The sequence below is a fragment of the Mus musculus genome, chromosome 5, assembly GCF_000001635.26.
Source record: "Mus musculus strain C57BL/6J chromosome 5, GRCm38.p6 C57BL/6J".
In the NCBI taxonomy this organism is placed as follows: domain Eukaryota; kingdom Metazoa; phylum Chordata; class Mammalia; order Rodentia; family Muridae; genus Mus; species Mus musculus.
Window position 1 is genome coordinate 112,655,982 of NC_000071.6, and position 25,957 is coordinate 112,681,938.

A 25,957-nucleotide genomic window follows, 5' to 3' on the forward strand; every position below is an offset into this window, starting at 1 on the left:
AGGAACACTAGGGTACCCTCAGCGGCAGTGATGGTATCACTGAAGGGTCCGTGTCTGGAGGTGCTCCGAGCTGAGTGAGCATTACTGCGCAGTCCCTCAGTAGGAAGAGCCCGATTCTGCCTCTAACAAGCAGAGAAGCCAAGTCCAAGCCAGAGCTGGACGACTCCGAAGCCAGCTGAGACTTCTGCTTGACTTCCAGTCTCTACTATAGAGTCTCTGGAGGAAGTTTCACGGATGGGGGATCACCCACACTCCAGTTTGCAGAACTCTGATTTTATTAAAACAGCCATGCCCAGGACTTTGAAAACCGCACTTTACACACAAGGAGGACCCTGTGGCGTGGCTTTCCTGTTAGGACTGCTCCTGGGGACTCCACAAATCCCAGACGGCCTTTTGTCTTTGGCGTCTCCAGCTCCTTAGTCTTCAGCCGTTTTTCCCTTCCAGATAATCATTTACACAGAAGGAGAATAATTAGCAGTCAGGAAGGGCATCGCCTCCAGCACCCCCCCATCCCCCCCCCCCAGCCTTTCTCCGGGTGTCTCTTGGAAGAGGGACATCAAAGCCACCGAGGAGGGTTTTCACACAGGGGTTTTCTTTCTCCTTTGGTCTGGCAGAACAGCAGGGAGGCAGCCACCTCCTGTTTGTGCCTGGACCTGGCTACTGCCAGGTTTTCCATCTTGAGAAGACACCCAGAGCTCAGAGGAGGCTACAATAATACAACGCTCCCCTGGTTGAGGGTTCCTTCTCATGGGGTCAGATTCTCCTGACCCTCTCACCATGTGGTCTACTGTTGAAGGGAGCGGTCGGTCAGTCCCCTCAAATGTCAGAGGAGAAAAGAGACTGTTCAAGAAACATGGCCCAGGTTGCATTATAGTTCAGGAGCGAAGAGCTGAGTGGACTGGGCTGGGCTTGAGACAGAGGGGGATGGGCTGGGCTGGGAGGGCGGGGGATAGGGTGGGAGGGGAAGGGTCGGGGATGATGTTAGCATTCTGTCTAAGCTCTGCCCCATAGTTACCTGGCAACAGCCAGGTATGCTCCGCCTCATATTTACCTGGCAACGGCCAGGTATGACCCTCTCCGCAGTTACCTGGCAACAGCCAGGTAGGGCTGACCCACTATAAAAGGGGCTGCTTGCCCCTCCTAGCTCTCTTGCTCTCTTCCTCCCTTGCTTTCTCTTGTTCTTGCTTTCCTTTTCCCCCTCTCTCCCCATTCCTTCCCTCCCTCTCTCCACGTGCTCATGGCTGGCCTCCCCCCCTCCTCCTCCTCCTCTTGTCCCTCCCTCTCTCTCTCTCTCTCTCTCTCTCTCTCTCTCTCTCTCTCTCTCTCTCCCTCCCTCCTTCTCTTGACTCCCCTCCCCATGCCCTGAATAAACTCTATTCTATACTATACCTTCATGTGGCTGGTCCCTCAGAAGGAAGGGATGCCTCACCATGGACCCGCAGAGGCACCCCCTTCCTCCATATCTCACTCCACCTTCACAGAACATAACCCCCCTTCTCTTTATCTTTTTATAAACACATCAGATGGAATCTGGATCTCAGAGACTGGAGCATCCCTGAGAACTGGGTCTTTGCCTACATGGTCATGGGGCCCAATGGGGCTGATTATTTGCCTTTTGGTTTTTGAGACAGGGTCTCTGTTGGCCTACAGAAAATTCTGCTAGGCTCCTCCCAGGAACCTAGCAACAATTACATCATCACCTGTCAGTAATGGAGATTACTGCCTGTACCATTGCCAGATATGGGTGACCTGGCAGCCTGGCAGCATGTAAGAGGACAGCCCATCTCTCTCTCTCTCTCTCTCTCTCTCTCTCTCTCTCTCTCTCTCTCTCTCTCTCTCTCCCTCCCTCCCTCCCTCTCTCTCTCTCTCTCCCCCCAATGTGTTCCAAGTCAGCCTCTCTTTTGGTCCTTCTTTCTGTCTTCATTTGGTCCTCTTCTCTGCCCCCACCCCTTCTCCAGGTCCTCATTCCTCTCCTTTCCCTAGCCTCAAACTTGCTCTGCAGCTGAGAGTGGTCTTGAACTCTCTTTAACCTCCTGCCTCCACCTCCCAAATGTTAGGATTATAGGTGTGCACCACCATGCCCAGTTTATGCTGTGCGGGGACTGGAACCTATATCTTCGCAAGTGATGGATAAACACTGCACCCACTGAGCCACAGCCCAGCCCTGGACTCCTGGATTTTCTAAAGTTAACTTACCAGGTTTGATATGACATGCTGTCAAATGCTGTCCAGGTCTCCAGAAATCACAAAAGAAGAGGAGGATTCAGCCTGGGCTGTCAACAACTTCCAATGTATTATGGTCCCACTTTCATGTCAACAAGGGAAACGGGCTTGGGAGGTGGTTTCTTAGCCAATATCATGGTAAGATTTAGGACTGGAATTCAAGGTTTGGTGTAGCCATGGCTGGTTTTGGCACTCGACCATCAGTGCCTGATTCTGAGCAGACACATCAGTCCTCAGCTAAACAATCAGTGACTACATTTCTCCTGACTGTCTGTACTGCTGCCATGCTGTTCTAACCTTAGCCTAGGGAATGGTGCCAACCATGGGGGGCTGGGTATTCCCATATCAATATACACAGTTAGGACGGTTTTCATATACACACCCACAGGCCAGCCTGATGTAAACAATACCTTCACTGAGACTCTTCCGTGGGCATTCAATTAAATCCAACATCAGATTTCTTTAGGGACCGTTAGCATGTCTGAAGGGCTGTGTTTGAGTTCACTTGTGAGTGAGAAATTTTATTTATGAACCGGGTATTTCCCAGGACTATCGTCGGCGTTCCTAACCACTTCCTGACACCTCAATACTCATGGGCGTGTTAAGATGTCCTAACAGGACACAAGCCAGCAAACTGACCAATACAGCTGGAAGGAGCCCTGAATGTCAGTCTGTCACATGCTTTCCCTGCTCTGACTGTGTGGGGCATCTTTCCTGGATTGGTGTCCACCTTTGTTTTTTGGGGACAGGGTATCTCACTGAACTTGTGGTTCATTGCTAAGTTTAGACTGGTTTGCCAATTTGCTTCGAAGATCTATCTGTCTCTATTCCCCACCCCATTCATTTTTTAAAAAAACTATTTGTTTATTTATTTATTTATTTTATATGTGTGAGTACACTGTCTTCAGACACACCAGATGAGGGCATCAGATTCCATTATAGATGGTTGTGAGCCACCATGTGGTTGCTGGGAATTGAACTCAAGACCTCTGGAAAAGTAGTCAGTGCTCTCAACCGCTGATCCATCTCTCCAGCCCAACCCTGTTCACTTTTAAGTTCTGTTATTACAGTTTCTACAGGTCACATCTGGAAAGGACTGGTATGGAATGGAAACGTGTCTTGTAGCTGAATGGCATTTCCTGCCAGAGTGACAAACATCAGTGCTTGGAAGTGGCTGGAAAAAGTAGGAATGTCAGTTAACCAGGAAGAGAAACAACTAGCTCGGCCCATGTGACAGGCAAATAAAGTTAGGCTCCAGCCAGGCATGTCACCTTCTGCCCCCCAGCTGCCCTTTCCCTCTGTGACCTTTGACACCTAGGATCACTGCAGTCTCTGTTGCCTTAATAGTCTTCTCTGCCAAGTGGGGTCAACTGTCTTCACCCTTCATTCAGAGAATGGTGTGGGGACTGACAGAGCCAGCCACCAGAGCTCCTTGCTGATGCTAAGTAGCCTGGCGAGGGAAGGCAGCACCGACTGCCCCCTTCACACCCTGGTTCCTCATTTCCACAGACTGTTTACCCTGGATCCCCGTTCTCTTCTGCAGTTCTGCATGAGAGATCTCTGTGTTAGAACCGTTGCACAGCTGGAAGGCCTTGCAGTCTCTGGCTTATCAGTTGGAGGACCATTCAAGCCAACCTATGCTGTGTCTCGGGTGGACAGAGGACAGCACCTGTGGCTGGATCTCTTTGGTTTTGAATCAGCTCAAGAGACAGAAATCCAAATAAAATACAATTCTGGCACAACCTGGGGGTGAGGAGAAGGAAGCCTGGTGGCCTGCCTAAGTTCCCCCCAGTGGTTGAATTGTCAAGTCCTGGGGTACCAAGCTGGTAGCCAGATGCTTGGATATCAAAGATGAAGGGTGGATGTCTTGTCTCTGTGCCACCAGCCCCATAGTTAACCCCTGCTTCTTGGGACCCACACAATGGATGAAATACCAGCCACAGGTCTTGACCTTGGGATTGCCAGCTAAGGACTCAGGGTCAGCAGGGCCACCTTGAACCTGCACCATGTGCCTGCTGCAAGCTGTGGAGCCCATACTTTCTCCTTGCCAGGCAGGAGTCTGCATTCGTGAGAAATAGTGAACTCAAGTTAGCTTCAGCTAAAATGAATTAAACAGGGGCCGATGGCAGTTATTAGCTCATGTTATTATGAGGATGACAGAATGGACAGGCTATAGATAAAGGGCCAGGGGCTCAGAAACCAGGGCCAGGGATTCCAGCTTTCTGTCACGCAGTCCTAATGTCCTTCTATCCGATGGCTTCTGCTCCAGAAGATTCTATCTGCCTTTAGCTGTTTGACTCCTTGGCCTCCTTGCATGGCTGAGACTCTCAATCCACAGTGGGAGGAGGAACAAGGCTCTCCCAAGGCTCTTTTAGAACAACTTCAGTGATTACTCAATTCATATCATTCTCCTTTAGAGAAGCCTCAGACCACATTAGAACTCAGCACTACCTCATCATAACAATGAAGTGAGACACCAAGAGGTGTATGTGTTGGGGGGAGGTGGGGTGTTGGGCTGTTGACAGGATCCCTGTCCTGAAGAGGTCAAAGAGGTTGTGTGCCAGGGAGGTATGTGATCTCTTTACAATGACAGTCCTTGGGGGAAATGTTTGTTCCCTAGTCGCACGGGTCACAGGTTGATAGAACATTTAAAACCTCAGTGTGCATTAACTGGAGTCTCCCAAGATTCTGAGTTGCAGCGTCTGCCCCAGGCTGTCACAACAAGCCTCTGCACTGTCACTACACAAATCTGTAAGACGTGCAAGACGTGCGACATGCTGCAACCTCAGCCCACACCTCCTCCCTCCTTCTCTGGGGCAACACGTAATTTCTTCTTCCCAAAGCCTCTACAGAGGGCGTGAGCAGCAGGGGGTTGATTTTGAGTCGCACATAATAAACCTCCAGTAGAGGGCTGATCTTTCATTGGTTTAATGAGGCTGATGCTGTCTGCGGGATTGTGAGAATAATTCTGTGAACCACTCTCTTGGGGGTGGGGGGGTGGGGTGAGGATAGAGCTGGAAGGCAGTAGCAATAGATCCAAGCTGGAATAGATTCAAAAGTAGCTGATCACAGCTTAGTTCAGGGAGGTGTTGTCCAGGTCTCCAAGATCAGTACACAGCTAATACCTATCTGAGCTCCCCCTGTCGACCGAAAGGATACTCCACACTGCATGAGAAAGAGCTCTGTGATTGATTGGTAATGTCTGCCTTGGATACAGGTTCGGAGAATGGTGACTTTTCCATGTCCCTTGCCAGGGCAGCCAGAGCTATACAGAGAAACCCTGTCTCGAAAGGGGGGAAAAAAAGATACACCTCCCTAAAGAAAAGTCTCTTGGACTCATTTAGGCGTCTGCAGATGCCCTCATCTCCCAGCCTAGGTGGCCCAGGCTAGACTCATCAGATCTCCTCAGTAATGTCTCCCTCACTCTGATTTTGGTTCCCCCTCCACACCTTCTTTGGTTCTCCTGGAAATGTCCCCAAGAATCACCATCCTTGTGACCATGGCCCCTAGGGAGGTGAGGATACAGACTGTCTTACTCAGAAGAATTTGTGTAATACTTGCTGACCACACAGCATCTAGAGGTGTCGGACAAGGTCTTTGTCTGAGTCACCATCACATTTACAAACTCTAATACTCTCTTGCCCATCAAAGCCAGACTCTGCCAGGCCCACCAGCAGCTCTCCCTGTTGCCACGGCTGCACATGTAGAAGGGGGAAGGGCAAGGGAAGAGATATCCTGTATAGAGGTGTTGATACACACCACGGTTTCTTTATAAATGGTTGGGGTCAAACCCAGAGCCTTATGAATGTTAGGCAAACATTCTACCAGCAAGCTACACCACATCCTTTAAAAATGAACAAAGTTTACCTCCTCCACCAGGATTGACTTAGGCCCTGAAGCCCATGGACTCCACCGCTGTCCATCTGTCTATCTGCCCTTTCTTTCTGGTCTGACTGAGTTCCGTCCTCCTCAGCTTCATGGATACCCCTTGTGTGCCTTGCTGGTGAACCCATGTATTCTCCCCTGGTTGATCTTGATGCGGCAGACATCATCACCTATGACCTCCCCCGTTATCAGCATGAGAGCAAGTCAAACCTCAGAAGTGCTTGGGAGCTGAACTGTTTAGATTTCAAGCCTCCCTCCCCCCTTTTCTGGTACTTGGGAATGTTTGCCAAAACCCTGGCTGAGCATCCTAAGTTTAAGAATCCCAAATCTAAACTGGCCCAAAGTTGAAAAGTTTTGGAAAATCAGAGTGTACTGGCTGGTTTTGTGTGTCAACTTGACACAAGCTGGAGTTATCACAGAGAAAGGAGCCTCCCGTGAGGACATGCCTCCATGAGATCCAGCTGTAAGGCATTTTCTCAATTAGTGATCAACAGTGGGAGGGCCCACTGTGGGCAGGGCCACCCCTGGGCTGGTGGTCCTGGATTCTATAAGAAAGCAAACTGAGCAAGCCAGGGGAAGCAAGCCAGTAAGCAGCATCCCTCCATGGCTTCTGCATCAGCTTCTGCCTCCAGGTTTCTGCTCTGTGTGAGTTCCTGTCCTGATTTCACTTGGTGATGAACAGCAATGTGGATGTGTAAGCTGAATTAACCCTTTCCTGCCCAACTTGCTTCTTGGTCATGATGTTTTTTTGTAGGAACAAAAACCTTGACTAAGACAATGGGCTTAAAAAAAAAAAAAAAAGAAAAGAAAAGTCTGGAGCACTTCCGGCTTTGCTTGCCTCGAATAGGAGTACCTATGTTATATTGCAAAACAATTTACTTTGGATTGGAAGAATTTTCTTGTAAGCAATAAAAATGTTGACAATAGACAGTCACATTGCACATCCTTTATGTCACCCAGAGGGTCTTCAACAGTGTAAATAAACAGGTTTTATTTCTTTGTAAAATCTAGTTCACTGGGAGTCCCTGCCTGTAGCTATATACAAGCTCCAGCAGGAAAGACATCCTTGATTGATTACTAATGTCTGCCCTGGGTGTAGAGGAAGAAGGTGGCGACAAGCTTGTTATTCATCAACTCCTCCCTTGGTGTGTTCATGATTACCTGCTGAAACCCATAAACCACAAAGAGCTGAGAACACAGGACTCCAGTTTAAACGGAGGTTTAAAACGGCTGTATTTGTAGCTAACTGGTTGATATGAGTAGGCTTTTGGGGCTCTCTCAAATTCTGCTGCATTAATTATTAAGTTTGAGAACAAAGTAAAAGATTTAACCTTGCAAAAGAAATTGAAAGCGCTTCCCCCAAGGAGCTTGGGCTATGGCTAGAATGACTTTGGGGGTAAATCCGAATTCAGAGCTGGCTTGGCCAGCTCCAGATCCCTCTGTGGCCCTGTGTCCTCTATTTTGAATTGAGGGCATTGTGATAACCTCAAGAGGGTTGGGTGAGGTGAGGCTGTGAACCCTGTCCCTGGGCTCTGATGGGCATCCGCAGAGTCCTCTTCTGACTGATGGCATTATTAGTTCACATGAGACGGTCCACTCATCTCTCAGAGGCTCCATATTACTAGAGCAATCACTCACTCCACAGATCCAAGGCAAATGCATCCTTTTGAGCAGATCAGAGCAGTTTGGGCTTCTGCATCCTTTAGAGCAGGGACCCCAGGGGAGGGAGGAAAGGGATATCAAAGAGTGTTCTGATGTGGAGGAGGCTCCGGGGAGGGAGGCCCCCCCCCAAACCCCATCTGTGTTGAATGTCTTTTAGCATTCCTTCTCAATGAAGGAATGCAGCCCCATGGGGTGTGGCTGGCAGGCAGCTCTGCAGATGGGAGGTGAAGCCTTTCTGGGATTTTCTGTGCTATTCTGTAGCTCCATGTACAGTCTGTGTCCCCTGTTGGGCCAATTACTGACTTAAAATGTTGTTAGCAAAAGGCAGGCATGCTCATTATTGTAGCAGCGAGCATGAAGGCCCAGTAGGTTCCTATTTATACAGTTCCAACGAGCTATTCTTACCTGGCCCTTTGTGTGTTTGTCACCAAAGGCTTCCAAATCACAGGACGTTTGTCCTAGGTGGCTGTCCATCTCCTCACACTTCCTCCCTCCTCTGCTCTGCAGGGATCAGCAGGGCCTGAAATGTTGGGAGCCACCTGGGCCAGGAAGAAGCTCAAGTTGCTGCAGAAGAGAGATGCCTAGTCATTGAAAGCAAGAGAAGCTGCAGGGTGGGAGGGGTGGGTCAGGGCAGTGTGGGAGATCACATGATACGGGTACTCCAGGGAAGGGATTTGAACCCCGACCTGTTGTGGTGAGAGGTAGGGAGGACTTGAAGTCAGGGGTCCTGGGCTCTGGATAACTGTTTTAACCTTGAGCTAGTCATTGATGCTTCCTGGCTCCCACTTTTTCTGCAGACTCTGAGGTCTGTGCCGTGTTCTGCACAAGCAGGACATTTGTCCTAGGTGGCTGGGCCTCAAGTCACAGAGAAACTCAATTCCAAATTGTGCAAATATGTAGCTGTGTCCTGGATTTGCCTACACCCACGGTCACAGAACTAAAACTCCATCTGCCTGGAATGTCTCTTAAACCATCTAGTCGGTCTTTATTATTGTTTTATTTTCTCAAAAATATTGTGTGTGTGTGTGCATAGTGCATGTATGTGTATGAGTGTGTGGTGAATGTCTGTGTGTGTGTATGTGAGTGGTGCCTGTGTATATATGCACGGTAGATGTGTGTGTGTGTGGTGCATGTGTGTATGTGTGTGTGGTATATGTATGTATGTGTATATATGCGTGGTGTATGTGTATGGTGCATATGTGTACATGTGTGTAATATATGTGTGTGTGTATGTGGTACATGTGTATATACGTGTGTAGTGTATGTATGTATGTATGTGTGTGGTACATGTGTATATACGTGTGTAGTATATGTATGTATGTATGTATGTTTAGTGTATGTATGTATGTATGTGTATGGTGCATGTGCATGCATGGTGTATGTGTATATGTGATATATGTATGTATACGTGTATGTGTATGATACATGTGTGTGGTACATGTGTGGATGTATGTGTAGTGTATGTATATATGTATATATGTGTGTTGTGCATGGGTGTGTGTGGTACATATATGTGTATATGAGTCTATATGCTGCATGTCTGTGAGCGTGCACGTGCATATGAATGATACAGGACATCACAGGTGATCTTCCTCTGACAATGCCAACGTTTTTTGTTTGAGACAGGGTTTCCTATGAACCTGAGGCTCAACAAGTAAGTTAGGCTGGCTGACTAGGGAGCTCCAGGGATCTGCCTGCCTCTGACTTTGTAGCAATGAGATAAATATGTGTCACCACACCCAACCACGTGAGTGCTGGGTCTGAATACTGGTCATCATGCTTACATGCTTATACACTCACATGGTCGCACGCTTGCACACTTATGTGCTTACACGCTTACATGCTTACACACTTTACCGACTGAACCATCCTTCCAGACCCTTGATCTTATTTCAGTCCTGACATCTTATTGCAAGAAAGCAGCACACAGGGGCTTTCCAGTCACTCAAGCTTGCTGTCTGTTAATCAGAGGACAGAACAATCCTGTCGATTTAGTTTTCCCAAGCAAGCCCAGTGAGCAAAGCCTGCCCTCGCCCACACTCCCCTGCTTTACAAGGAATAGGTTTCTCTCTTCCCAAAAGAACGGTTCTTGTCTTCTGCCACAGCCTCGCAGTGTTTACAGATGAAACATGACAATTGTCTCCTTAGCAACCCCACTCTCCAGGATTAGAGCAGACAAGTCCCTTTCTGATGCTCCAGGCTGCAAACACGCCAACCTAGTCCAGAGTGCACCTCTCCCCACCCTGGTAAACAGAACTCACGAGGCGATGTGTAGAAAAAGCAAGTGAGAGAATCACATTCTCTTCATGTCCCTGAAGGCTGCTGCCTGTGACCCAGGCCAGGGATGCAGTGGGAACAGCTCTACAATGGCCCCTACCTGGTTGAACTTAGTGCTTTAAAGACACAAGACACTGGGCTTTCAGTCTTGCTTAGTAGCTTCCAGCTGAGGTGCCAGGGTAATGATTAATGACCACAAGAGTGTCTGTTCCATCCAGGTAGTCAGTCACAGGCTGTTGTGAGCCACCCAGCATTGATGCTGGGAACCCAGGCTCTGCAAGAGCAGTAGCTGTTCTTGATCACTGTGCTCTTTCGCCAGCATTATTTCAAAAAGGATTTCTCTCTCTCTCTTAATCCATCTACTATCCATCTATCTATCTATCTATCTATCTATCTATCTATCTATCTATCTATCTACCTACCTATCAATCAATCATCTATCAATAATCTATATATCTATCTATCATCTATCTGTCATCTATCTATCATCTAGCTATCAATTATCTATATATCTATCATTTATCTATCATCTAGCTACCAATCATCCATCTATCTATCTATCTATCTATCTATCTATCTATCTATCATATATTTATTATCTATGTATGTATGTATGTATGTATCTATCTATCTATCATCTATCTATGTATCTGAGTACACACACATATGCACATCTTGTACATGCAGGTACCTATGGAATCCCTCAGAGCTCTAGTTACATGCGAGCCACCCAGAACTGCCTAGGTCCTCTGAAAGAACAGTAAGTGCTCTTACCCAACCCATTAAATGCAATGTCTGTGTGTCATATCTCATGTAGATCCTCAAGACACTGGATGAGCCAGGTGTCATTATCGCAATACATTTTATAGAGGAGACTAAGATAGTGTCCCACAGTCTGTGGCAGTGACAGATTCCACTCCACCCATCCCGGTAGACATGGGGATAGCTCTGGAAAACTATGAAATCAGATCTAACAAACGCTTGCCTTTTCTCTGAACTCTGTGGGGGGTTTCAACATAAGCCTGATTTCTCTTCAGGGCCTCAGCCCTGCTTATCTGACAAGCTGGAAGGAAGAGGTGGGGATACTTCCTTGGCACCTTTGCTCTGAAATGTGGGAGCCCCATCTCCCCACTCCATTTCTCCTGCAGTTGCCTCTGAATTTGAAATTGATCCACAAGAGGAAACATAACTCTCCCGGCTTCTCCACAGCACATTTATCCAAATTAATCATAGCAACGGGAGGGGGCGGGAGAGGGGAAGCACATGCTGGCATGGGGCTCTGCTGCCTGGGCAGATTTTCCTGGCAAGGAACACACCTGAGCAAGCAAGCACACAGAGCTCGGAAACTGGGTGGGCTCTGAGCTCATTTTATTGAACCTTGCAAAGAGCTGAGAGCAGCTTTGCATGGGACTGAGATGAAGACAGGGCGGGTGGGGTGCGGATACAGCTGTGAGCATCCAGGAGAGACACTGATTTCAGGGTGTGGGTGGAGACGGGGCACTCAGAAATAGCTCGACTAGAACTGTCTCCGCAGTTGCAGAGTTTCTTGATGGTCTGAGGACTCCTTGTGCAGGACGACGAGACACACTGACGTTGTCAACCAACTGCAGTCAGATTGGGAACCCACCTCACCTCCATCCACCTGTAATGTGCCACTTAAACCCAGTCAGTGTCCTGGCCCTTCTGTCAGTGCCACCTTCTCTCTGTCATACTGTCCCCCACCCCTTCCCAAGGTTCCAATGTGCCAACTCCTCTGCAGCCAGAGTAGCTGTCTTGGAAATAAAATCTATCTAAATCCTTCTAAGACTCGTCCTGTCATAAGGTGATATCCTGTAGCCTGGTACTCTGATCCTCTCCTAGCAGGGCTCCATTGAACTCCGTTGGCTCCTGGGTTGTGCCAGATCAGTCTTTCCTGAGGATCCGTGGATTCCTCCCCCTCATGGGACAGCATCCGCTTCCGTCATCCTCCATGTACTTGGGTCCTGATGCCCTTTGAATATGAGGCAGTCTTTGAAAAATTCAGGAAATTTTTAGGTGACCACGGATTTGGGTTTCATTTCTAAGAGGCTTAAAGAGCATATTATACAAATTATAGAATCCCTCGCTCAAGCCCAGATTATGGTAAGGCGCTGCTTGTAGAATCAAGGGTTTTTGGAATGACACATGGGCTGTAAGTCCCTGGGTTCGTGCCAGTACATGCCATGAGGTCACAGTGTGTGCCGAGCCACGCACCGGGAGGTCCTTCTTCACAACTTATGGATGATGCTGCTCTAACATTGTGTTAGGTCAACACAGACGCGTTTTACAAAGCAGTGTGAGGGCAGTTTGCGTGGGGACAGTTTGTTTGTCCAGCTTAGTGAATTTGAGGTGTGGCATAATCTGGGCTTGAGCGTGAGGGTTTTTAATAATTTGCATAATATGCCTTTAAGCCTCTTAGAAATCGAATCCAAATCCGTGGTCGCCTAAAAGGACTCCGAAGATAACTTCTGTGCCCTCTGTCGTCAGCATTCTCCCTCCAGAGACGGTCAAACCAAACCCCTTCTTCCTCTGACCTTCTGTGCTGAAGCAGCTTCAAGTGACTCCTTTCCCAAACACCCGTGTCTAAGCCTGATCTCTATTGCTGTGATAAAACACCAGCCAAAACTAACTTGGGGGCAGAGACTTTATTTAGCTTAAGTGCCCCAAGTCACACTCCATTGAGGGAAGCCAAGGCAGGAACTCGGAGGCAGAAACTGAAGCAGAGGCCATGGAAACAAGTCACTTACTGACTGACTTGCTCAGTGTGGCTCGCTCAGACTGCGCTCTTATACAACCCAGGGCTATCAGCCCGTGGGTGACTCACCCCACATGTTCCACAGACTTGCCAACAGGACAGTCTGATGGAGGCAATTCCTCAACTGAGAGTCTCTCTGCCCAAATATATCTAGTTTTGTGTCAAACTGACATAAACTAACAGCATACCCCATACATAAGGAACACCTTTAAATCGTCATTATCACCATCTTCTTTTTTTAAAAAAAAAAAAGATTTATTATTATTATACATAAGTACACTGTAGCTGTCTTCAGACACACCAGAAGAGGGCGTCAGATCTCATTGCAAATGGTTGTGAGCCACCATGTGGTTGCTGGGATTTGAACTCAGGACCTTTGGAAGAGTAATCAGTGCTCTTAACTGCTGAGCCATCTCTCCAGCCCCATCATCACCATCATCACCATCATCATCACCACCATCATCACCATCATCATTGCCACCACTCCCACCACCACCATCATCAACAACAACAACAACATCATCATCATCATCATCATCATCTCCACCTCAACACCTGACTTCAAATTATTCTCTTCTCATCTCCTCTTCTCTCCACCTCCCAGATCCTTGCTTCTTCTTACATGGAGTCTAAGGGGAAAATGTTGAATCTTTTCCATAGTAGGTGTCTTAGTTAGGGTTTCACTGCTGTGAGCAGACACCATGACCAAGGCAACTCTTATAAGGATGATATTTAATTGGGGTTGGCTTACAGGTTTAGAGGTTCAGTCTATTTTCATCAAGGTGGGAAACATGGCAGCATCCAGGCAGGCATGGTGCAGGCGGAGCTGAGAGTTCTACATCTTCATCTGAAGGCTGCTAGTGGAAGACTGGCTTCCAGGCAGCTAGGGTGAGGGTCTTATAGCCCACGCCTACAGGGACACACTTCCTCCAACAAGGCCACACCTCCTAATAGTGCCACTCCCAGGCCCAAACATATACAAACCATCATATTCCACTCCTTGGCCTCTATAGGTTTGTTAAAAAATATGAGTCTGTGAGGTAGGTATTATGCCATACCTACCCATAGCATAATAAAAATATACATTTAGTCCAACTTCCAAAGTCCTCATAGTCTATAGCAGTTTCAACAATGTTACAAGTCCAAAGTTCAAGGTCCCTTTTGAGATTCATCCAATCACTTAACTGTAATTACCAAAGCAATACAGGTAATCAGCTGGGCAAACTCCAAACTCTGCATCTCCATGTCTGATGTCAAAGTGGTCTTCAGATCTCCAACTCCCTTCTCATCTATGTTGACTGTAAGAAAATTCTTTCTCCTGAGCTGGTTCGACTCCCTGGTAGCAGCTTTCCTCAGAAGATGGCCCATGGCTCTGGATTCTCTACCATCTTGGGGCCTCCAAGGCAATTTCAATGTTACAGAATCCACAAATGATCTGAGCTCCTCCAAAGGGCTTGGGTTACTTCTCCAGCTCTGCCCTCTGTAGCACCCTAAGCCCAGGTTGATCCACTCCACTGCTGCTGCTGCTGCTGTTCTTGGTGATCATCCCATGATATTGGCATCCCCAACATGCTGGGGTCTTCGGCTGTAACTAGGCTTCACTAATAGCCTCTCACAGGCTCTCTTCATGGTGCCAAGCCTCAAATCCTTTGCATGACCCCTTCAGTACTGGGCTTTCAACTCCAACTGAGGCTTCACCTTCACCAAAAGCCCCTCCTGGCTTCTCCCAGTGCCAAGCCTCAGCTGTTATTCATGACCCTTTCATGCCTTCAAAACCAGTACCACATGGGTGACTCTTACACATTACCAAGTACAGATGCAGCACAAGGTACATGCATGGCTGTCTCTGGAACGCAGCTTCTTTGTGCTCTCAGAAACACTTCCCAGAAGATCTCAGCTCAGTAATGCTGGTCTCTTCTTAATCACCGCTAATTTCTTTAGCTTCAGATAACCAGCATATCCCAGTAGTCTCTTCTATTCTGGACTCTAAAGCCAGAGCCACGTGGCTGAAGCCGTCATGTTCTGCTGCTTGCTGAGGGTTGGAACATGCCCCCTGCCCTCACTCCTTATTCTATTACCAGCTTTCTGTTTTCTTACTCCCTTCCTGCCTAAGCTTTCTTGGAACTTGCTCTGTAGATTGACCTTAAACTCAGAGAGCTGCATGGCTCTGTCTCCCATAGTGCTGAAATTTAAGGCATGTACTACCAAGCCTGGATTTAAACTTTTTTTTCACCTAGAATCTGCTTTGTACCAGGCTGGCCTTGAACTCAGAGATCTGTTTGGCCTTGTCTCCTGGGATTAAAGGTGTGTGCCTTAACTTAGCTGGGTAGGATCTAAACTTAGCTGGGTAGGATCTTTCCCCAAATCCCTTAATCCGTTATCTCCTAGAACACGGGATTCAGCTTAATTTCACTTCCTGGTGCCCCTTTAATACTTGAATCATATATTTCATATTTTTCTTTTCTAAGCTTGCTACTCTTGTTCAAAATGCTTTCATGAGACTTAACCAGAAAACAAAGTCTCTGCTGGGCTTTTTAAAGACTTTCTTTGTCAATACAATTAATATAAGTCTACTCCAGTAGACTTTTCAGATAAGAGCAAAAAGCAGCCACATTCTTTACGAGAATACCACAAAGAGAGTATCTAGGCCACATTCTGAAATTATTCTCCACTGAAAGCTCTTGGGCCAGGTCTATACTGTTCAAATCATACTGAGAAAGAAAGTCTTCCATATTCCTACTAGGATAGCCCATCAAAGCCCCACTTAAAGCATTTTCCTGCTTTCCAAAGTCCCCAAATCAACATTTCTCCAAACAAAAACACTATCAGGCCAGTCACAGCAATACTCCACTCCTGGTACCAACTTCTGTCTTAGGGTTTTACTGTTGTGAACAGACACCATGACCAAGGCAACTCTTTTTGTTTGTTTGTTTGTTTGTTTTGTTTTGTTTTGTTTTTGTTTTTCGAGACAGGGTTTCTCTTTATAGCCCAGGCTGTCCTGGAACTCACTTTGTAGACCAGGCTGGCCTCGAACTCAGAAATCGGCCTGCCTCTGCCTCATGAGTGCTGGGATTAAAGGTGTGTGCCACCACGCCCAGCTGACCAAGGCAACTCTTACAATGACATTTAATTGCACTGGCTTACAGGTTCAGAGGTTCAGTCCATTATCAATAAAGCCAAAGCATGGCAGCATCCAGGCAGACATGGGTCTGGAAGAGCTGAGAGTTCTACATCTTCATCTGCAGGCTGCTAGTAGAAGATTGGCTTCCAGGCAGCTAGGAGGAGGGTCTTAAAGCCCACACCCACAGTGACTCACCTACTCCAACAAGGCCACACCTACTGCACAAAGCCACACTTCCTCCAACAAGGCCACACCTACTTCCACAGGGCCACACCTCCTCCAACAGCAAGCACAGGATCAGAACTGGCCGCAGGGAGAATGTCTTTGTGGGCTCAGGTCATCTCCTCTGTGTGTTTTAAGGTGCAGAGAGAAATGTGCCAAATCATCCATACCTAGGCTTGGAATCTGTGGTTCCTGTGTCCGTGTATCACCAGGTCAGGGAGGTTTGTAAAAAACAAAACTGAAACAAAAACCCACACTGAAACAGAGACCTTTGCTTGTTTGAGCTTTGCCTGCCCATAGAGGGGCACGGAATCCTTCCCCACAGACACCGAAGGATGCCTGTATTCAACTGTGCTCTCATTTACGCTTCCTACATTGTTACACACATTTTAAATGTTGTACATTTTATATTCTTGCTCCTTATGCATATCAAGTCCAGCGGATTGTAAAGGAAGACATTCCAGTAATTCTGAGGCGAGACAAGCTTGTCAGGAATGATGAGCAGGGAGCTCCCTGGTGGCCGCCCTTCAGCACTGGGCTTGGAAGACTGATGGGCTCGCTGCTTTATCTTAGCCCCGCTTCTCCTAAATTACTTACTTGGTGCAAAGCTTGGTTCAAGCTCAGTGTTTTCCTTTCTTAGCCATGTGATCTTTGCCTGACTTATCCTCCCCAGATACCTGTTTGCTCTCTGCAAAGTGGAGAGACTGTCTCACTATTGCCTGAATCTAAGAGCTGAGCGTTATCACAGAGAAAATACTCAGGGTGTATCAGAAGATAATAGACACTCAGTGTGTGTATTTTGGTGAGTGTCTGCCTACAACCCACACCTAGACACTGGCTTATCACCTCACTCATCAGAACAACTTCGGGCAACTTTTCTATCTAACTAAAGTCACCCTCAGAACCTGCAATGGGACTTATTAGCAGCCAGACTTTCTGGGGTCTCCTCATTAATTTCATGAGCCGCAAGACTAAAACCCCGGGCTGGGCAGGTGGCTTTGTCTGTGAATTACTTGGTGTGAAAGCTTGAGAGAGAACCAGAGTTTGATTCCTGCAACTTGCATGCAAATCAGGCATGGTGGTTCATACTTGTGATCCCAGTGCTGCGGAGGTGGAGAGAGGGGGATTGCTGGGATTCACTGACAAGACAAAATAGACTCATTAGTGAACCCTCAGACCAGTGAGAGACCTTATCTTGAAAAGATGAGATGGATGTGTGGCCTGAAGAACACCTGAGGTTGACCTCAGCCCTTGGTCTTCTACCCTAGGGACATGAGTGTGGGTGGGTGCGTGAAGGGACTCAAGCACACACACAGGAGTGCACACAGAGGCACATGAGGATACACACACATGCACACACACATGCATTCAGAGGCACACAAGTGTGCACACATATATATACAGAGGCACAAGTGTATACACACACATGATTGCACACAGAGGCACATGAGTATGCACACATGCACAGAGGCACATGAGTGTACACACACATGCATGCAGAGGCACACAAGTATGCATACACATATATACAGAGGCACATGAGTATGCACACATGGATACACACAGAGGCACATGAGTGTGCACACACATACACACAGAGGCACATGAATGTACATCCACATGTGAGTGTACACGTGAGACATGAGTGTCCATGCATACGCACACACATATAAAGAGGCACATAAGCATGCACCCATACACATACACACACATATATGCACACACATGCTCATGTGCACACACTAAAGTTGAGTATGCAGTGAAACACAGATTTGTGGTGACACTCAAGAGTGGCAATGTCTCTGTTCCTCACTGTCAGATGAGGAGCTTGAAGGTGAATGTGGTGGTGCTCAGTCAGTAAGAGCCAGGAAGGGGCGGAGCTGTGTGGCTCTCCTTCCCTGCCCTTCAATCACTGTCAATCACCACACTGTTAGGATGCCCACCATACAGCGTGGCCTGTACCTCCATTCCCTCCATACCAGGCCTGCAGGATATGGAGCCTTGAAATTGCTCCTCAGTCTGGCCCCAGGTTACTTCTGAGCTCTGAATGTCTGTCTGTCCACAGTCTGTTTTTGGATCCTCCTACTCAACCCGCCTTGCCGCCCCACACCGTGGCTCAAATCCAATTCTGGAGCCTGTGCTGCATTTGTGTGTCCAGGTCTAGCCACAGGTAAATGGCTCCTGTTTCCTCTACTGCTCCCATCTATGTGAGTAGCCGAGTTGTCAGAGTTGTTGTGTCTTTAATAAATCTCCAACCAGAGTTCATGTTGCTCATTTGATTTATGATCTAATTTCCCACTGCAGATAAATAGGGCTGTGCTTCCCGAGGCCATCTTTTGTGAGACTTCTTGTGTCCTTTCTGAAGGCCAACCTCCATGCCCTGAAACTCACAGGGGCTTCCTCGATGGCTTGTTTTCCATGGTGACAGAGGAGGAAACCAAGGCACAGAAAGTCTTAGTGAAGTGTGGGCTAGAAACAAGCTTAGGCATTCAGAGCCACTGTCCCTCAGTTCTTCCCCAGCCACTCAGCTGTTCAATTTGCATATGTTCTTAAACCCCAGGCTCAGGGGATTCCACAGTGAAGGAAGTGGTCACACATCTATGTCTATGGGTCAGGAGGAGCAAGATAACTATTGCTTCTATTTGCCGAGTGCTTTAAAGTGTACACATGCATGCATGTTCATTATCTTATCAGGGATAAATACACTTCACTCCCTACGACAGCTAAGTAGATGGCAAATGTGACCTTTGAGTCCGGTGCAGACTGGCATTGAAAACAGTCTTCTAAAACCAAGATCTGGTGTCTGCAGCACTTGAAACAATTGTGTTTAAATTAAATCTCTGCCCTTCCATTTGCTTTAGCCTTGGCTTTCTGCCACTGTGAAATGTTTCTTGGGTCTCCAGATTGGCGGCTTTGTTCTCCACTGCTACAATGTCCTCTAGTGGACTTCATGTCTCCCTGATCTGCGGCCTGGTCACACCTGCGGGATGGGGTATGTGCACACACATGAAGACATAGAGGTGTGCTACAAGTACACAACACACACACACACACACACACACACACACACACAAAGCAGGGGAGAGATGACCAGAAAACTCTCTGACATCTGGACATCAGTTGCATGTTTGTGGCTCTGTGCGGCACGGTGCTGATGAATGTTTACTCTTGCTACTGTTTGGAACCCCACAGTGGTCGAATGAAATGGTAGATCCCAGCTTCAGAGAGTCAGACATGGAGCCGGGGAGATGGCTCAGTGGAGACAGCACTTCCTGTGTGAGCACAGAGACACCAGTTGGATCTACAGCATCCATGTGGAAGCTCAGGTGTGGTGTCATGCATCTATCCCTTCAGCATTGGGTGGACCAGGCAGGAAGATCCTGAGGATGCCGTGCTCATTCAGCCAGTCTTTGAGAAACTGCGAGCTCTGGGCTCAGTGAGAGAGTGGCTCAGAAACAAAACAAAAGGTGGAGAATTTAAAAGAGAAAATTGTGGCGAGCAATAGTGGGAGATGTCTACCATCCACCTCTGTGCACATGTGCATGTGTGTGGACATGTGCACACTCATGTGCATTCAGGAATGCAAAAGAGAGCCAGTGTTTCATTTCTGCAGGAAGCAGCTAATCATAGCAGCAGCTGTGATGGTGAGGTAACAGGTACACACTGTTGACAAGTCTCACGCTGGCAACCTCCCTCGTCCACTAGCATCACTGCTCAATGACTGGCTAGGACAGATGTCAACATCTAATTTGTTTAACCCCATATAACAAAAGGCTTTTACTTGTGTTTTAATGTTTATAAAGTTGGTAACAATGCACTCTCTGTTTCTTTCATGTGACCTGCACATTTGCAACCTGGCAGGTACCCGAAACTCACGGCTTATATGAGCTTGCATTAGCTGTTTTCTAAGGTACCCACAACCCTGTGCAGCTGCTATACTGGACAGAAATGGGCTAACTCATGGCCCCAGCCACCATCCACCACATTGGTGATGCCCCATCCCTTGATGAACTGTGTCCTTTGATCCTTTGATATGCAGGACATATGTGTATACACACACACATACACACACACACAGAGGCAGGCAGATGAGTGTCCTTCAATACACAGGACATATGTACACACTTAGACAAACAAAAACACAGACACACACACACAGAGGCATGCAGATGAGTGTCCTTTGATACCCAGGACATATGTACACACACAGAGACAGACAGACAGACAGACAGACAGACAGACACACACACACACAGAGCCATGCAGATGGGTGCCCTTTGACACACAGGACATATGTACACACACACACACACACACACACACACACACACACACACACACACACACAGAGGCAGGCAGATGAGTGTCATTTGATACACAGGACATATGTATACACAGAGAGACAAACACACAAACAGACATACACACAAAGGCATGCAGATGGGTGTCCTTCGATATATACAGCACATAACACATACACACACAGAGAAGCAGATGAGAGACAGAGACAGTGGTACAGAGACAGTGGCCCTGAGGCTCACCATGCAACTCCCAAGGTTTCATCGTTCTTTTTCCCAGTGCTGTACTCTGACTGAGTCTCCTTGCATAGAAGAGGCACCAGCAGCCATGGAGGCCAACTTGGAATCCTGCTGAAGCCTTATCTGAGCCACAGTGACCAGCCCTCACCATGAGCCACCTTATTCTGTCCCATCAAGATGGGACGTGCAGATGGAGAACTGCAGGTGACATCATGCTGTGTCTACAGCTGCTCCAGGGTGGGCAGTTAGGTCTTCCACAACTACTGGTGAGCAGAATCCAGCAGGGTGAAGGGTGGGAGGATGTGAGTGTGGTAGTGCCCTGATGTGACTTGTTTATTTTTAGCACAATCACTCTGACTTTGGAATGGGACAGCCCCAAGGGGTTAAGTGTAGAAGCAGGGTCTAGGAGAACAGTGACCACATACATCATTCATGGGGAGTCTCTCTGCTGGGGACTGTGCCTAGGTGGCAGGTGGGAGTGGATGGCAGAGAGGTATTCTCTCCCTTGCCCCAGCCATGTGTGTGTGCATGATGTGTGTATGTGTGTGTACATGAGGTGTATGTGTGAGTGTGTCCATGCATGTGTGTGTGCATGAGATATGTGTATCTGAGTGTATGTGTGTACATGAGGTGTGTGTGTGAGTGTATATATGTGCATGAGATGTGTATATGAGTGTGTATGTGCATGAGATATGTGAGTGCAAGTGGGTGTGTGCATGAGGTGTGTGTAGAGTGTGTCCATGCATGTGTGTACATGAGGTGTATGTGTAAGTGTGTCCATGCATGTATGTGTGTGCATGAGGTATGTGTATCTGAGTGTGTGTGTGAATGAGGTGTGTGTGAGTGTGTACGTGAGGTGTGTATGTGTGTGTGCATGAGGGGTGTGTGTGTGTGTGTGTGAGTGTGTATGTGAGGTGTGTATGTGTGTGTGCATGAGGGGTGTGTGTGTGTGTGTGTGCATGAGATATGTGTATCTGAGTTGTGTATGTATGAAGTGAGTGTGTGTATATGTGTGCATGAATGAGGTGTGTATGTGAGTGTGTGTGCATGAGATGTGTGTGAGTGTGTGTGCATGAGGTGTGAATGTGTGTAAAAGTGTGCTCGTGTGTGTGTGTGCTTGTGCATGAGTGAAGGCCATCTGAGGATGCCTTTTGACACTATCTACCTTGCTATTCTGACACAGGTTCTGTCATTGGCCTGGAGCTCACCATTTAGGCTCAGCTGGCCGGCCATCGAGACTTGGCTCCCTCTGTCTCTGCATCCAGGGCACTGTGATAATAGGTGCATGTTGCACACTTGGCTTCATTTTAGGGGGGTCAGGGTTATGGGTATTGAGCTCAGGTCTTGTGCTTTCAAGGCAAGTGTTTTACAGACTGCACCATCTCGTCAACCTTCACTTGGAGAGTCTAGAGTCCCCGGGCAAAGGTGGTAGAGACCGGTGCTAGCGATGTCTAGAGGAAACAGCAGGCATTTCTGCTTGCCGTGGTGGCCACTTCACAGTAATTCTGAGAGTTTGTGCAGGTTGAGAGTTAAAGTCCCTGTTCTCCCTTGAGGCCATTTCCCAGGCTCAATGAGCACACAGCAGCCACACCAACCTTATGCCCCAGCTTGAAAGTGCACAGTGATGGGCATGAATTATTAACACACACCTTAAGGTTCCTGACAGCCTCTGCATTCAGCTGCTTGCTCTCATTCCCCTCCTCCCCAGCCCTGGAGGCTGCCAGAGCGCCACAATTGTCTCATCTTTACAAATTGATGCTTAATGAAGTTGGAAGCATAGACATTGTTAAATGGCCGAGGGTTGCCTGGCAGAGCCGGGCTTCCTGGCAATAAAAAAAAATAACAGTTGTGTACTTGTTGATCTGGCTGGAGCAGAGCCCCAAGCTTCTGCCTGACCCACAGCCCATGGTAAATGCACTACAAAACTCATTCACTGTACAGCTATTTTGGCCACAGTAATGCCGTATAACAAACATTCGTGACAGTCCAAGAGCGTGCAGGGCTCTGTGCGGAGTGCTTATGTGCCTGGAACTGGTAGCAAGGTCCTTGGCTTGGTTCTGTAGTCTCGGTGAGGTTCTCCTGCCTACCTCTGTGAAGGCTGTGTACTGAGCTATGCATTTTGCTTAAGAAGGAATTCTGTCATTATCAATGAGGCCCATGGTTACTCCGTGGGGCCCAGCTTCTAGGATCTCCAGGCAAAGATGATAGACTTGGAGCCAAGCCTTTAGCTAGTGACTGAAGTCAGCAGAGGCCAGGGCCCAGCCATATCTGCTCTTTACTGGAGTCCAAAGAGGACATTTTTGCCTCAGTATCAGGTTGGCATAGTTGAGCCGGGATGTGATGTGAGGCTTGAAGCAGACCCTTCCTACCACAGATGACACATCTTCCTTGAGGTCTGAAGTCTTCCCCTGCCAGAGACCCTCCTCCCAGATGGATTTTCCACATACATCTTGTGCTCATTTCTATCTCTGTGCATGTCTCTCATTTCTAAATGACCCAGCTGACAAGCTGGCTGGTGGTCGTTGGTTTCATTTAGATGGCCAGAGCTAGCTGGCTGTGCTCTGCAGAGTATCCAGGAGGCCTGTGTGAGATCCCAGGGTTGAGACAGATACAGAAGAATATGGTCTGCTTGAGGCCCATGCTTGGAATGCATGCCTTCTTCCCTTAATGTCTACTGACTAGAGAAAATGCTCACTTGGAGAAAGCACTCTGCCCTTCTGGTGGCACTGCCAAGCTCACACAACAGTGCCAGGATCAGATGGAGGAGGAGAGCTTGTGAGCATTACCATGGCTGGCCCTGGTCACTGACATGGAAGAAATGTCCTCGGAGGCAGCCTTCGAGCCTTGGCCCATGTGACTTCCTTCCCCATAGGTCTTCTCTCCTCATACTTGAACACTGCATCTTACCCAGCCTTCAACAGCCACCTAGCTCCCCTCCCTGTCATGTCTTTCCTGTCCACACCCACCATCTCCCCTTAACCCCTTCTTGTTCCACACACTCTCTACATGTACCACAGTGGGAGACTCTTCTATCTGCTGGTCAAATCCAGATCCAACACACAGCTGTCAGCTCCAGATCAGTGTCAGACAAGAGGAAGGAAGAAAAAGCAAAAGGAAGGTCCCCCTCCTTGGCAATGGAAAGATTCCCATCACTGGATGACTGGATGGCCCTTGAGACTACGCACTGGTGTGTCTCGTGACTCATGAATGATCACAAGACTGGTCATATGCTAGGAATGTTCTAGAGAGCAAACAGGAAATGATGACCTTTTAAGTCTGATGGCCTAAGATTTCTTAGGAAAGGTCTGTGTAGTATGGATAGTAATGGAAAAATAATAAATAGAATGGAATTCACCCAAATAAAAATGTCTGCTTCATCTTATGATACCTGCTAAAAGACTTATGGGATGGCCCAGTTGCTGTGGGGGTTTGAATTAGAATGGTCCCCACAGGGTCATAGACGTGAATGTTTAGTCCCCAATTGATGGAACTACTTGGAAAGGATTAGGAGATGTGGCCTTGTTAGAGTGGTGTGGCCTTGTTAGAGGAGGTGTGGCCTTGTTAGAGGAGGTTTGGCTTTGTTAGAGGGGTATGGCCTTGTCAGAGGGGGTGTGGGCTTGTTAGAGGAGGTGTGGCCTTGTTAGAGGGGTGTGGCCTTGCTAGGGGGTGTGGCCTTGTTAGAGGGGTGTGGTCTTGTTAGAGGCGGTATCACTGGGTGTTGACTTGGAGACTTCACAAGACTTGCATTGTTCCAGGTATGACTCTCTGCCTCATCCTCCTGCATCAAGATGTGAGCTCTCAGCTACTTCCTCAGCTCCCTGCCTGCCTGCTGTCATGCTCCCTGCCATGATGGTTGTGGACTCACCCTCTGAACTGTAAACCCACAATAAACTATTCTATAAGTTGCTTTGGTCAAGGTGTCTTATTACAGCAACAGAGATGTAATTAAGACAGCTGGCAATGTGTTTGCCTTAAATACACCTATTCTTTAAATTATTACTTTTTTGAGATAGAAATTCATTTACCCCGGGCTGCTCTGGAATTTGCAATGTAGCTGTGGCTGACTCCAAACTCCTGATCCTCCTGCCCTTCCCTCCTGTGCACACTTCGTCCAGTTTTATATAGTGTTGGGAACTGAACCCGGGGCTTTGTGCATGCTAGGCAAACACTCTACAGATGGAGCCACATTCCCAAGCCCCTAACTGCATTTTTAAGAAAATAAATAAACATGCCACAGACTTGGGGCTGGGGTGGGCCACGTCCAAAGCCGATCACTGACTAAGGACATGCCTACAGAAGATATAGAAAATGTCATAACTGGGTGATAAAGAGACAAGAGAGCCAATAAAGACCTGAGCAGATATTATATGCAAGAACATGTGCAAAGCACTTGAAAAGGGCACTCAGCTTCTGTAGACATTAGAGAAATGCCCAGTAAAAGCACAATGAGGCTTTCCTGCGCAGTCACCAGGACAAAATGTAGCTGACAGCCCCAGACACTGTGGATCACACTGAGGAAACTTCAGTCTCCCCCATTCCTCCAAGCGATAGGACGGGCATTCCTGATGGAATTTATCACAGTGAAGTACACAGTATTACAGGATTCTCATGTTCAGTCAGTAAGTGTTTATCCAGGAGACAAAGAACAAAAGCCCATAGAAATGAATCCAATGAAGGTATTAAGGAGTGTCTACACCTCAAACTGGGGATAGTCATAGAAAGACTGCCTGTTCTTTAGATAATGAAATATTATTCAGCACCGTGGAGGATGCTTTAAAAGAGAGCAAACAGGAAATGAGCTACTGAAGTGATTAAACGATTTCATGTATGGAAGTCTCTGTGTGAGTATGCACATACATGTCCATGGGAGTGCTGTACCCTTGAAGGGCAGAGGACAAGGTTGGGTCCTGGAGATGACGTCATAGGTGTGAGCCACCTGACTTCCGTGGGTGATGGGGACCAAATTCTAGGATATGGCAGCACCTGTTCTAACCACTGAGCAGTCTTTCCTGTCCTTGAAGTGATTAAGAAATGATCAGCCTTGACAGGCATTTGTCAAAAAACAAAACAAAACAAAATAAAAGAAAACAGATTTAACTACAAGCATTCCGTTTGAGGGCATATACAAAGTAGACCTTAACCCTACCAAGAAATAAAGCAACATTGTTACCAATATTGTAGTTATTTTTCAATGTGACACCCACTATTACCTATTCTTATAGTTTAGCTGTTAGAGGCTACAAAGGCAGGGTTCTC

At 47.6% G+C, this 25,957-nt stretch overlaps 1 long non-coding RNA gene across 2 annotated transcripts in view, besides 1 other annotated feature; it reads left to right on the forward strand.

Annotated features, from left to right (window-relative positions):
- The window catches only part of Gm30529 (predicted gene, 30529), a 31,392-nt gene extending 6,785 nt beyond the window's left edge, over positions 1 to 24,607 (forward strand). The window contains exons 2-3 of one of the 2 annotated variants that reach the window (NR_166517.1): positions 20,742 to 20,967; positions 24,457 to 24,607. This is a non-coding gene — a long non-coding RNA (predicted gene, 30529). The remainder of the gene's footprint in view (positions 1 to 20,741; positions 20,968 to 24,456) is intronic. The other variant, NR_166515.1, reaches the window with a different exon arrangement.
- Positions 7,064 to 9,154: an enhancer, noted in NCBI's record as "VISTA enhancer mm1731". NCBI's record gives its function as "enhancer in: neural tube[5/5] | hindbrain (rhombencephalon)[4/5] | midbrain (mesencephalon)[5/5] | forebrain[4/5] | branchial arch[4/5] | facial mesenchyme[4/5]" and the evidence as "EXISTENCE:transgenic organism evidence [ECO:0001131][PMID:17130149]".
- Positions 24,608 to 25,957: the final 1,350 nt, after the last annotated feature.